The sequence below is a fragment of the Apus apus genome, chromosome 1 (genome assembly GCF_020740795.1).
Source record: "Apus apus isolate bApuApu2 chromosome 1, bApuApu2.pri.cur, whole genome shotgun sequence".
NCBI lineage: Eukaryota > Metazoa > Chordata > Aves > Apodiformes > Apodidae > Apus > Apus apus.
Window position 1 is genome coordinate 15,961,140 of NC_067282.1, and position 10,941 is coordinate 15,972,080.

A 10,941-nucleotide genomic window follows, 5' to 3' on the forward strand; every position below is an offset into this window, starting at 1 on the left:
GTTGCAGTGGCCTCCAAATCCAAAGCACCGCCACCAGTGAAACAGCTCCATGCCAGAGCCCAAACCGCAAATCAGATTGAAGTTGGATTAGTTATAGCTCTCATGATTTTGCCAGGTCCATGAGAGATCATGTTCAGATGGCCTAAATTTCATCAAGGCCTCTGTAGCTGGTGTTTCTCTCAGCCCCCATGACTCCAGGCCTTCATAAAAAAGAGTGTGGGTGCAGGGCACAGCTGAATGCTGCCAATCAATGACCAACACTCAAGAACTGCAGGAAAGGAGAAACAAAAAGCACTACTGAGGTGATACTCACCCTGTGTGATACAGATATCTAGGAAAAAAGCAGGTGTTTGCTTCAGTCAAGGTATTGGTAACATAGATACAAATTTCTTACCTCAAATACTCTAGACACCCTTTATAGTTACTGAAGAGAAATAATGAGACTGAATGACTTCGTCTTAAAGTAGACATGAAAACATCAAACCACTGCATCACAGTGGCAAGAGCCTGTGTCTTTCCACTGACTAATCTATTCTGAAGGCAACCAGTTCTTACACAGAGCTTCACAGTGAAGGCAAAGGTGAAAATAAGATGATGGTTACCAGTAAGGCACGACTGCAAAATGTGCAGAGGTCTTAGAGAAAAAGACACATAAGACTACAGTGAATCGCTGGGACTTAACTTTAAATCCTTGTTTTGCTGGTGTGTTACATGAGTTATTGAGAACTGTTTGTATTTCTGTGGCTGGAATGGTGAGTTGTCTGTTTTTTCTCCTGTTTGAATAGAGCTGTACGCTTCTTCTCAGACTTCTTTTCACAATTGAATTGAAAAAGCAACTTATGTTTTATTGTTTTGGTTTTGGTTTTTTTTGTTGTTGGCTGGTTGGTTTTGTGGGGTTTTTTTTAAAGAAGAAAACAACAAAAAAAGGAAGTCTGTCTTGTTTTTTCATATAGTAACATGTTAGAGGCTGAACAGTTGAGGAAAGAGTGTGAAGGATGTTGTTTATCTTGTTCTACTGTCTATGCCTGTTTTGCTAGGAGCTTGTCTTCATCTTTCCTTTGTTCAGGACTGTGAGCAGTGCCAGTGTTGTCCTGGGATAATTTACTGACTTCCAGTGTTACTGGAAGCTGGTAACGTGGGAGAATAATGAAAAATAAACACATCTATACAAAACCTGATTTCAATGGGTGCTGCTATAAGTGTCTAAAAGTCCCTCTGTTCTCAACAAGTCATTTTGGAGCATTGAGTGTTCCTGAGGCCGGGGGGCGGGGGGGAGTGCGCCTTAATTATATTAATTTTAGCTACTATTTTGATTGCAGGGGTTTTCCAAGTGCCCTTAGGTCAGGAAGAAGCCAGCAGATGGAGCAGGGAGCTGTGCAGAGCCCCAGCATCATGGTGATGCTTAACTTCCAACCCATCAGGGTTTGCACACCTTTTTCATCCACAGCTTGGAAACTCCTTCCAAAGCCCTGGGATGGTCATTCGAAATTCATTGCAGTTCAGAGGAAGAGGGAGCATGGTTTGAAAGGAAATAGGGAGTGCTGTCCTCTCCCTTTCACTACTCATAGGAAAAGAAATATAAAGCTATGGAGAAAGGATGCATTCAGGTTTCTACCCCTCAGCAAGTAGGATGTTCCCAGCTGCCATAAAAATCCCCTGGTATCTTGGCTGATCCCAAATCACAGTAGGAAATCAGCCACCTCAGACACAGGGCTGAGACCCTCCAGCAGCACCACTCCTCCCCATCCAATACCGGTGGGCAAACTGGGGTGAAAAAGCCCCACTCCCCCCAAAAAAACCAAAACAAAAAAAACAACCCCACCACCTGTGACTTCTTAGAAGTTTGTTTCATCTTAAGGGAATAATAATTGACAACTTGTGCCAGTGAGATGCTCTGGCAGCCCTGAGAGCCAACCATGTCTGCAGCTGCATCAAAAGCAGCATGACCAGCAGGTCAAGGGAGGGGATTTCCCGCTCTGCTCCCCTCTGGTGAGACCCTCCTGCAGTGCTGGGTCCAGTTCTGGGATCCCCAGCACAAGGATGTGGAGCTTTGGGAGCAAGTCCAGAGGAGGCCAAGAAGATGATCAGAGGGCTGGAGCACCTCTGCTCTGGAGACAAGCTGAGGGAGTTGGGGCTGTTCAGCCAGGAGAAAGGAAGACTCCGGGGAGACCTTAAAGCACCTTCCAGTACCTGAAGGGGCTACAGAAAAGCTGGGGAGGAACTTTTAACAAGGGCATGGAGTGATGGGATGAGAGGGAATGATCTTAAACTGAAAGGGGGGAGATTTCTATGAGATATCAGGAAGAAATTCTTTCCTGTGAGGGTGCTAAGACACTGGAACAGGTTGCCCAGAGAAGCTGTGAATGCCCCCTCCCTGGAAGTGTACAAGGTCAGGTTGGATGAGGCTTTGAGCAACCTGGTCTAGTGGCAGGTGTCTCTGCCCATGGCAAGGGGCTGGAACTTGTTGATCTTAAAGCTCTCTTGCAACCCAAAACAGTCTTTGATTCTACACTTGGGTCACTTTTGACTCCTCAGCTAAGGGCTGGCTGGTCATTAAAGAAATGAAGAGGGCATGGAGGTGAAGCAGAGGTAACGTACTGAAATGCAGACAGACAACAAAAAATGCAGGGAGAGATCAGCCCTGTGGGAGCCCTCCAGTGATTCCCAGCAGAGAAAACATACCATGATGAACATGGCAATGAGACTGCAGGAGCCAAATGAGAGCAATACATGAAGGGTCAGAGCCAGCCCAGGCTGGAGCAAAGCTTCTATGGGTGTTTTTGGGAATGGAGAAACACCAAATAATCTGTTTTGAAGTGAATGAGGAGATACAATCATTGAGTGAAGAACTGGATAATTCTGGGCACTGTTTGGGATGATGATGCTTTTGCTTTCTTTGCTTCCCAGTGTTTGTGATTATTCTGCTCCATTTTGGAGGCAGCTGATGGTGCTGAGTTGCTGTTTCCAGGCAGAACTGGAGAACCCCTGTGCTCCCTTTCCTCCTGGCTGAGCAGATCCCGTGTCCTCAGCCTCTGCTCCAACCAAGTCCCTCCTGAGAACTTTCCAGCCTCCAGCACTGCCACTGCCATCCCCAGCCCCATCCTGGCTGGCAGCAGGTCCCTTGCATGCTCCCTGTCTACCCGAAGGCACCACAGAAGAGCAGCCCATGAGGGACTCCCCAGGACACCACTGCTAGCCAGGCTCAGGGCACCCAACACCAGACCCGTGGAGCCCAGCCCAGCAGCCAAGGCACCAGCCAGTCCTGGTGCTGGGCACAGAGCCCCCCCTCTGCTCTGTGCCATGGCTGGGGCAGGCCCAGAGGACCTCAAGCTTGTCTGCCACCACTGCTCCCAAGAAGAGCCCAGCTGACTCACTAACTCAAGAGCTGCTAGTTTTATTTTTAATCAGAAGGGAAAAGTGAGTCTAATAAAAACAATTATTCTGATCAGCTGCAGGTTCAATTCTGTTGCATAAACCTAGGCATTTAGGATCTCTTGGGATGGCTTTAAGTATCCAACCTGGCCTTTTAGTGTAAGTCCGGAAAAGCATGAGTATCCTGTATATCCTGGGCCAGATCTGAGCCCCATGCAGATGTCTTAGATGGCCATCTCAAATGGTATGGAGTACCTGTGGCTGAGTAACTGAATTGTGTCCTGTAGTCTGTTCACCTGTTTTCAAGCCTCCATTGACTAGATCATCATGGAGTACAAAAAGACCTTAGACCCATAATTTTCCTCTAGATACCTACAGATATTCTCATTACCAGCAACACTATCAAGTGTTGAGATGTCCCTAACACTTGATTCTGAAACAACTGTAAGGGGTGGGTGGGGAGGGGAAGCTTGTTTGGCTAAAGGACAGAATCAATATTCTTTAAAAAATTAATCTGTTCAAAGTTCTACCTGAAATATTAAGAAATAACTTCTGGAAAGCCTAGAGAAGATTCATTGGCATTCTGAGAACAGCTGATGGTGTTTGGGGTGACACTAACTTTAAACATCTGCAGTGTAACTATCTAGGAATTTGTAAAATGCAGTAAATCTGACTGATTTTAGATGACTGTTTGTGGGTGAGATAGTCATGCCCTACCAATCTATTCTGGGTTTTGTTGGTGAATTCAACCAAAGGTGACAAATTAAAATGTCAACAGTTCCACTACAGTCTACACTTGGCTACATGACTCCAACTCATGGTGACCTAAGTCCAGCCCTCCCATTGTGAAACAGAGTGAGACTAGCTCGGATTGAAACATTGATCTAGACAAGGAAACAAGAAGAGAGTTGCTGCCACCACCTCCGAAGTGTATGTTTATGACTTTTAAGTCATAGCATCTGATGCCTGGAGGTCACTTGCTTGCCACTTGAAGTGTAACCACACTACTTTGGACTCCCTGCTGTTCTCAGAGTTGCTGCTTTCTCTCAGCTCCAAAACATTATATTGTTTGGTACACATTTAATTAAAATTACCATGTAATTGATATAAGGCAGTGGTGAGCTGGTGGAAACTCTTGTTACAGCAGCATCTGGATGTCCTGAAATCAGAAGTCTCAAAGTGCAGGTGACGAGGGTGGGAACACAGCTCCCTGCTGGGGTCTGATGATAAATGTATCTCCAGCACACCTCAAGCATGATGCTTTGGATGAAGATGGCTGAAGTACAGGATCTCTGGAGGTACAAGGCAACTGCCTCTGTGCATGTAACCACGTACATTTTCTTCACAGCTGGAACTGGAAATTGCATCTTCTGTGGCTCAAGTGACTTAACTAACAAATACAGAAATATCTTTTTTTATGTTAGTCTGTTAATTCTTCACACTAAGTGGAATCTTTACAGAAGAAACCCAGCCCAAATTCTGATCTTCAACACTGAGGATCAGGATCAAGATCACATACATTGAAAAGACATGAAAATTAGATCATTTATTTGGAGACTAATGTAAGAGTTCACTTCATTACTTAATATAGGGAATATTTAAAACTAACTCTAAAATGAAGCAATGAAAAAGTCACTGTGCAAAACAGTGAATTGCATCATCCCCAAAGGAAATGTCACAAAAAAGCTTTACTTTATAACAAGCAATTATCCCTCTGAGTAATATCAAGAAGGAATGCCTGCTGCTTCTCTAGAGAGATTTCTGAGCACAGGGAAGATATAGCAACCCTCAGGAAGGAGACTGTCAGGCAGGTTGAGTTACACTGATAATGGTGTCAGCTTAGGTTAGGGTTGATATTTTCCAAATGCACAATCAGTCGCTGAAGGATTTGAAGTGGCAAGTGTGATGCAATTGAGTCTGAAATTCTCACAGAGCTCCTGAGCAGAAAGAGATGTTACTTCCTTAAACATGTGGATACAACTTCTAGCCCATCTCCTCTTACTCCACAGCAATCAGGCTCAGGAGAGAGAGTGCATTTAAGGTCACTGCTTTCAGACAGATTTCTCAGTGCTCAGAAGACAAGTGATGATGTGGAAATTCCACTGCTCCCTTCTTCTCTTATTTTATTTGGTCATAGGGGACATGCAAAGCCCAGAAGAAGGCTGCAAGACATCTGAGCCATTAGTATGTAGAGCTGGCAGGATGTGTTCCATCATGCTTACCCATTTCACCCTCCATTCAGTCCTGACCACCTGGTTATCACATCACCTATTAGGTCTTGAAAACAAGGAGTCACTGTGACATTAAATCAACCTAGGGGAAAAAAAAAAAAAAAGAAAAGAAAAAATAAAAGAAAAAAGTACAAACACTAACCTTTTCCTTCTACTTGTGGCAAATTCTGCGTCATATTTCCACAGATAAATCATGGGAGTCCTGCCCCAAATTGGAAATGGACTGACAGTCCCTCAGCATTGTTGCCACGGTGTAATTTTCTGAAGACAACTGACGCTCTTTGGGACTGTATGGTAGTACAGTATTAGCAATTTGTGGTCATCCTGATAAAAGGCCTCTGGAGATTTAGCATTCCCATGAGGAAAGAGAGGCCAGTCAACATACTGAAAGCGAAGTCCACCCAAACCAGTCATATTTTCTCATCTCCTTACAAGTCTCAGTAATGGTCACACAAGCCACATACAAGTCACTTGGTCTGCTCTTCCTTTGACCACTTGTGGATCAGGAAATCAGAGGAGAAGAAAGCCCCTTTCACTGGTGCTTTTCTCCAGCTCCTGCTTCTGGCCCCATCCTTTCCCCTCCCCACTCCCTGCTGGGTTACCCTGGTGCTTTTCCCTGTCTGTGAGACTCTAGAGTAATGTCCTGCCCTGTCAGTCATAAATGGGCTATAGTTAGTGAGCAGGAAAGGGACTGATGAAAACGGAAATTTGAATGGGCATGTGTGGACCTCTCTATTGGTCGCTCTCTGGCTGCCTTTCCTATTTGCAGCTTTCCTGCTGTCTCACACACCATCTCATCTGTTTTTCCTTATTTCAAACCCTGCAACATCTCTGGTCTCTGGCTTTTTCATGTCAGAGCTCCCTCCATCAAAGCTCAGCTTGCCCCTCTGTCACAGATTTCCTTCCCTACCCCAAGTTTCTCCACCTTTGCTCTCCTACACCAAAACCTAGGGCTTTTTTCCACCCATTGTCATTTCTTCCACTGTTGCAGCTGCTTGAATAGCTTCTGAGTGCCAAGGTAGGTGCCTTGATTCATCCACATTGAAGGTTGTGGTGTTGTCACCCCCCAGCCTGCTGTTTTGAAGCAATATAGTATATCCTGTTCTCCATGACAGCTATCCTCCAAATAACTTATAAACCTCAGACTGGTTAAACTGTTGTCCCCAGGAATCTTCCCAACTGAAGCACATTCATTGTTAAGTCCCTTACTGAAAGCTGCCTCCAGCTCAGGCCTGGTGAGTGAGCACAATTGAAGCACAAAGATTCTTTCATGTGTATTCATAAATTTGGTATTTATTTTATCTGCAGGAGTATGAAGATGTTGGTGTGTTTCCTTCCTGATTTTTTGCAGTAAAGCTGCAGAGCCATTTACCCTTCATTCATCATTTCAGTAGCAAATTATTTCTACTCTAATATACAGTTTTACATTTGTCCATCTTAATTTGCTTTCAATTTTTTTTATACTATTTATCCAATGTGTTAGGTCCATATAAAATTTTTTGACAGTTTACACTATATGGAAACAAGTAAGTGGAAAAAGGAAGGACAGAACATCTTAATACTGAGAAATATTATTGCCTTAAGATGAATTACCATCTGCAGTGTGATTAATATTTAATGCAGTTGATTCAGTTTCAAAATTATACTTGTTAAAATGGTGGTTTTCTGCAAAAAGTATTGCAGAAGGGATGCATTTAAAGTAATCACTTCAGAGTTATTTTCAAAATACTGGTAATTTAATGGTTTTGTGACATTAGCAACAGATAATATTAGGTTGTTATACTGACGCAAGTGATATCATGACTTTGTGGAAGCGAATGACATTACAGTGACAGTTTGGGAACAGTTGCTTCATTTATGAGCTTGGCTTTGAAGAAAAAAGACAGATGAAGATTTGTAAACCTAAAGCTTCTTTGTGTGTAAAATGCCAAATACCTTAACTTCCCTCCGACTACATCTACAGCTAAAAGAGGATAAATATTTCAACAGTACATCTCAGGCACATTTGCTGTAATATTCATTGGGAAAATAAGATCTATACCCACACATTAATTTATACCATGGGATATACACCACAGTTCAGTAAAGGTGATATATCTGAAGGGTTTCCCAGCAGGTGGAAAATGGAAGAAACAATTTCTAGGCAGGATAACATGTTTTTGTTTTCTGGTTAGATATGAAGTAATCAATCAGAAAACTTTCTCTTCTGTTTTTCAATCAGCCCTCTTCAAGAAATGCTAAAATGAACTTTATATATATATATATATATATTATTCAGTAAAATGATGCTAAGACAAAAGATGCCCCTTTTGAGAACAACTTTTCTCATGCTCTTTGACAGAAGACAGAAGAGGAAAGAAAAAGATTTTCCAACTGTGGTATTGAAAATTTATATAGAGCAACAGCATATGAATAAATGCCGCTGAGCAACATTTCAGTCAATGTGAAGACCGGTGTCAGCCCACAATAAAAATAATGAAATGATGAAAAAATGCCAAACTCTGCAGTTCCAGCTACCATTAATGTCAAGCAGAAAGATGAGCAAATGAAACAGGAACAAAGAAAGAACTACAGGGCTATTCACAGAAGTGGACAGTACTTGGAGAAATGTCCTTGGAATGAGATGTAGAAAGGTCAGATCTTTTGTAACAAGCTGTTACTAATGGTCAAGCAGAAATCCAAACATCTTATTAGAAGGAATCCAAAGGAAGAGTGTTCCAATTGAAGAGAGAGCATCTCCGGAAACACCAAGTCAAGAGTTGCATACAAAGATGTGAAGGGGACACACAAGCAGTGAAAGGGCAAGGCACAGTGGACAGAAGTTGCAACAGCAGAAACTGAAGTTAGATATTTGTAAACAAAATTTTCATAGAGATGTTGGTCAAGCATGGAGATAGGTTGGTCAGAGGGGCTTTGGAGACTCCATTCTTGAAAATATTTAATAACTGCTGGACACTATCTTGAGCAACCTGATGTAACACTGAAATAGGATGTCTCAGCTCTGAGTGAGAGTTGGTACAGGCACTTGCAATGGCCTTGACCTTCTTGCAAGTTAGAAACTATTCTGAAAATGTTCTTAAGTAAAGAACTGTTTCTTTCCTGACACTGGCTCTGCAACAGGAAACAGTATGGTTGCTAGACTGGACAACCTAGGGAGAGATAGAAACAGTTGTCTGGCGGCCAAGCAGCTCATATCTAGTGAGATACAGAGGAAATGGAAGCATGACTGTCTGATATGAGACTCCTGGGCCACTCTAAAAGTATATTTGATGAGTGCAATTTTCTGATTTTCAAACTCCTTCTGGCCAATATGGCAGCAATGGGTAAGAAAACTGAGGGAAGAAATAAGTTTCCTGGGACAGAAGGAACAGGCTGCTGAGCACGACGTTCATGTTAAGTGAGTGGTGCAGAAGTGTGTGCTGAGACACAATGTGAAGGGTGCAATGTAAGATGCTGGTTGTGCACAAAGTTTAACAGTCGCCTGCACACCCACAGGTCCTGACTCACCCATACCATTAGGGAATTGGCATCCTCACCAAGTATTATTCATGTCTGGTAAACAAATAGTATTATAAAGATGAGACCATGTATTAAGCCCTTGCTCCTTATAATGCCCTACTTTTCCCCTTGCTGCCATCTGCTCCTTTCCTGACCGAGTGCCACATATTTCCCAAATCCTCTCCGATTAGGAGGCTTGGCGTTTTGCAAGATTGATGTGCAGTTTCCTGAACCTGTAGGGACACGGTTCCCTATATACAGCAAAGAGGGATATTTTCATCTCTAAAAAAGATTTAAAAAAAACGATGGAGCCAGAAGAACAGGGAGAGCATCTATATTAAAGTTCCAGTAGAGAAAAGGAGATATGGATAGAGGCAGCACTGGCACGTTTATCTTTGCTGGCGTGAGTGAACATTTGTAGCAGAATAAATGCGAACTCTTGCAAATAAATAGAAGAATCATTTACGTTGGAAAAGACCTTTAAGATCATCGAGTCCAACCATAAACCTAACACTGCCAAGTCCACGATTAAATCACAAAGCGCAAGGGGTTGCTCGTTTCTGGAGGTTTTGTTTGAAAAAGACAAAAAATGGCAGGATTACAAGAAAAAAAAAAAAAAAGGAGCATCTATTAGCATACATCATCATTTATATCATATAGAGATGACAGAGAAAATACTGATGGTGACGGGTACACCTACACTGGGGTGTGGGCTTGTCATTTGGTTTCACAAGCTAATCTTTGTGTGGTGCAGGCTGGTTCCCATCTCACAATACCCACTTACCACCTGTGGTGTTTATCTTCTTGAGGAGCACAGGCTGTGATAATTTATTGTCACAGTTTGGGCAATCACTTTCTCTTTTCAGACTTACAGGCCTACAGCTCAGAAGACAAAACTACAAGCATCTCATCGGAGGGCACATATGCCATGACTGCCAGCACTCTCCAGACTGGTGCTAGGCTTTCCAATGCTACTCAGAACTGACTTAAAGATATTGAGTGAAATAAAATCTAGATCCGTAGGTGTTTTGTTGCAAGCCTTCAGGGGTAAAAATTCTCTTTTTTCAAGGTTAAAGGCAGATATTTTCTTCATGCAGGAAATTGATTGTGTTGTTTTGCCTTTATCTGCTATAACATTTTACCCTCAGAAATCTCCCACACAGATATTTCTAGACTTTAATAAAGCTGTGTCGTCATGACTTTTTCTCTCAGATAAATTAAATTGATTTATTTCTTAAATTCTTATTCTAAAGCATTTTTTTTCAACTTGCAGTTGCCCTTGATCCACGTATCCTGGGACTGTGTCAGCATGACACTTTAGTCAGTCATATTTCTTACTCCTGGAAGCTTTGTCAAGCTAACACCACTTCGGACCGAAGCAGAGAAACCTCATTGCAGTCCTGCGGGATCCATTCAGATGTGTGCAGGTGAAGGCAAAATATTCCTCTGCCTTGCCTTTATTCAGCTGCAGATTTGTCTAATTCTTTATTTAGGGATGTGGCAGGTTTGTTGTCCCAGCTGTAACCCAAGTGAAGGGATGCTCCCATCTGCAGCTACCTTTGCCTCAGAAAGCAGTCAGTGAGGGCACCTCCCAGACCCTGCCATGGCCACCAGCCTTGGATGTAGAAGGAAGAAGTGAAGTTCCCAGACAGGACCCCTGGGACAAGTTTTATCTCCAGAGCTGATCCTGGAGCAACATGGCCACCCAAATCCAGGGAAGCCACTCACTGCTTGAGGGAGGACAAGGTGGGATGGGAGCCCAACCATGCTTGGCAGTGAGTTATTATCACAAGTTGCAGTGAACATGTGGTGGCTTTTTCCCTGCCTACTCCTCGTGGGC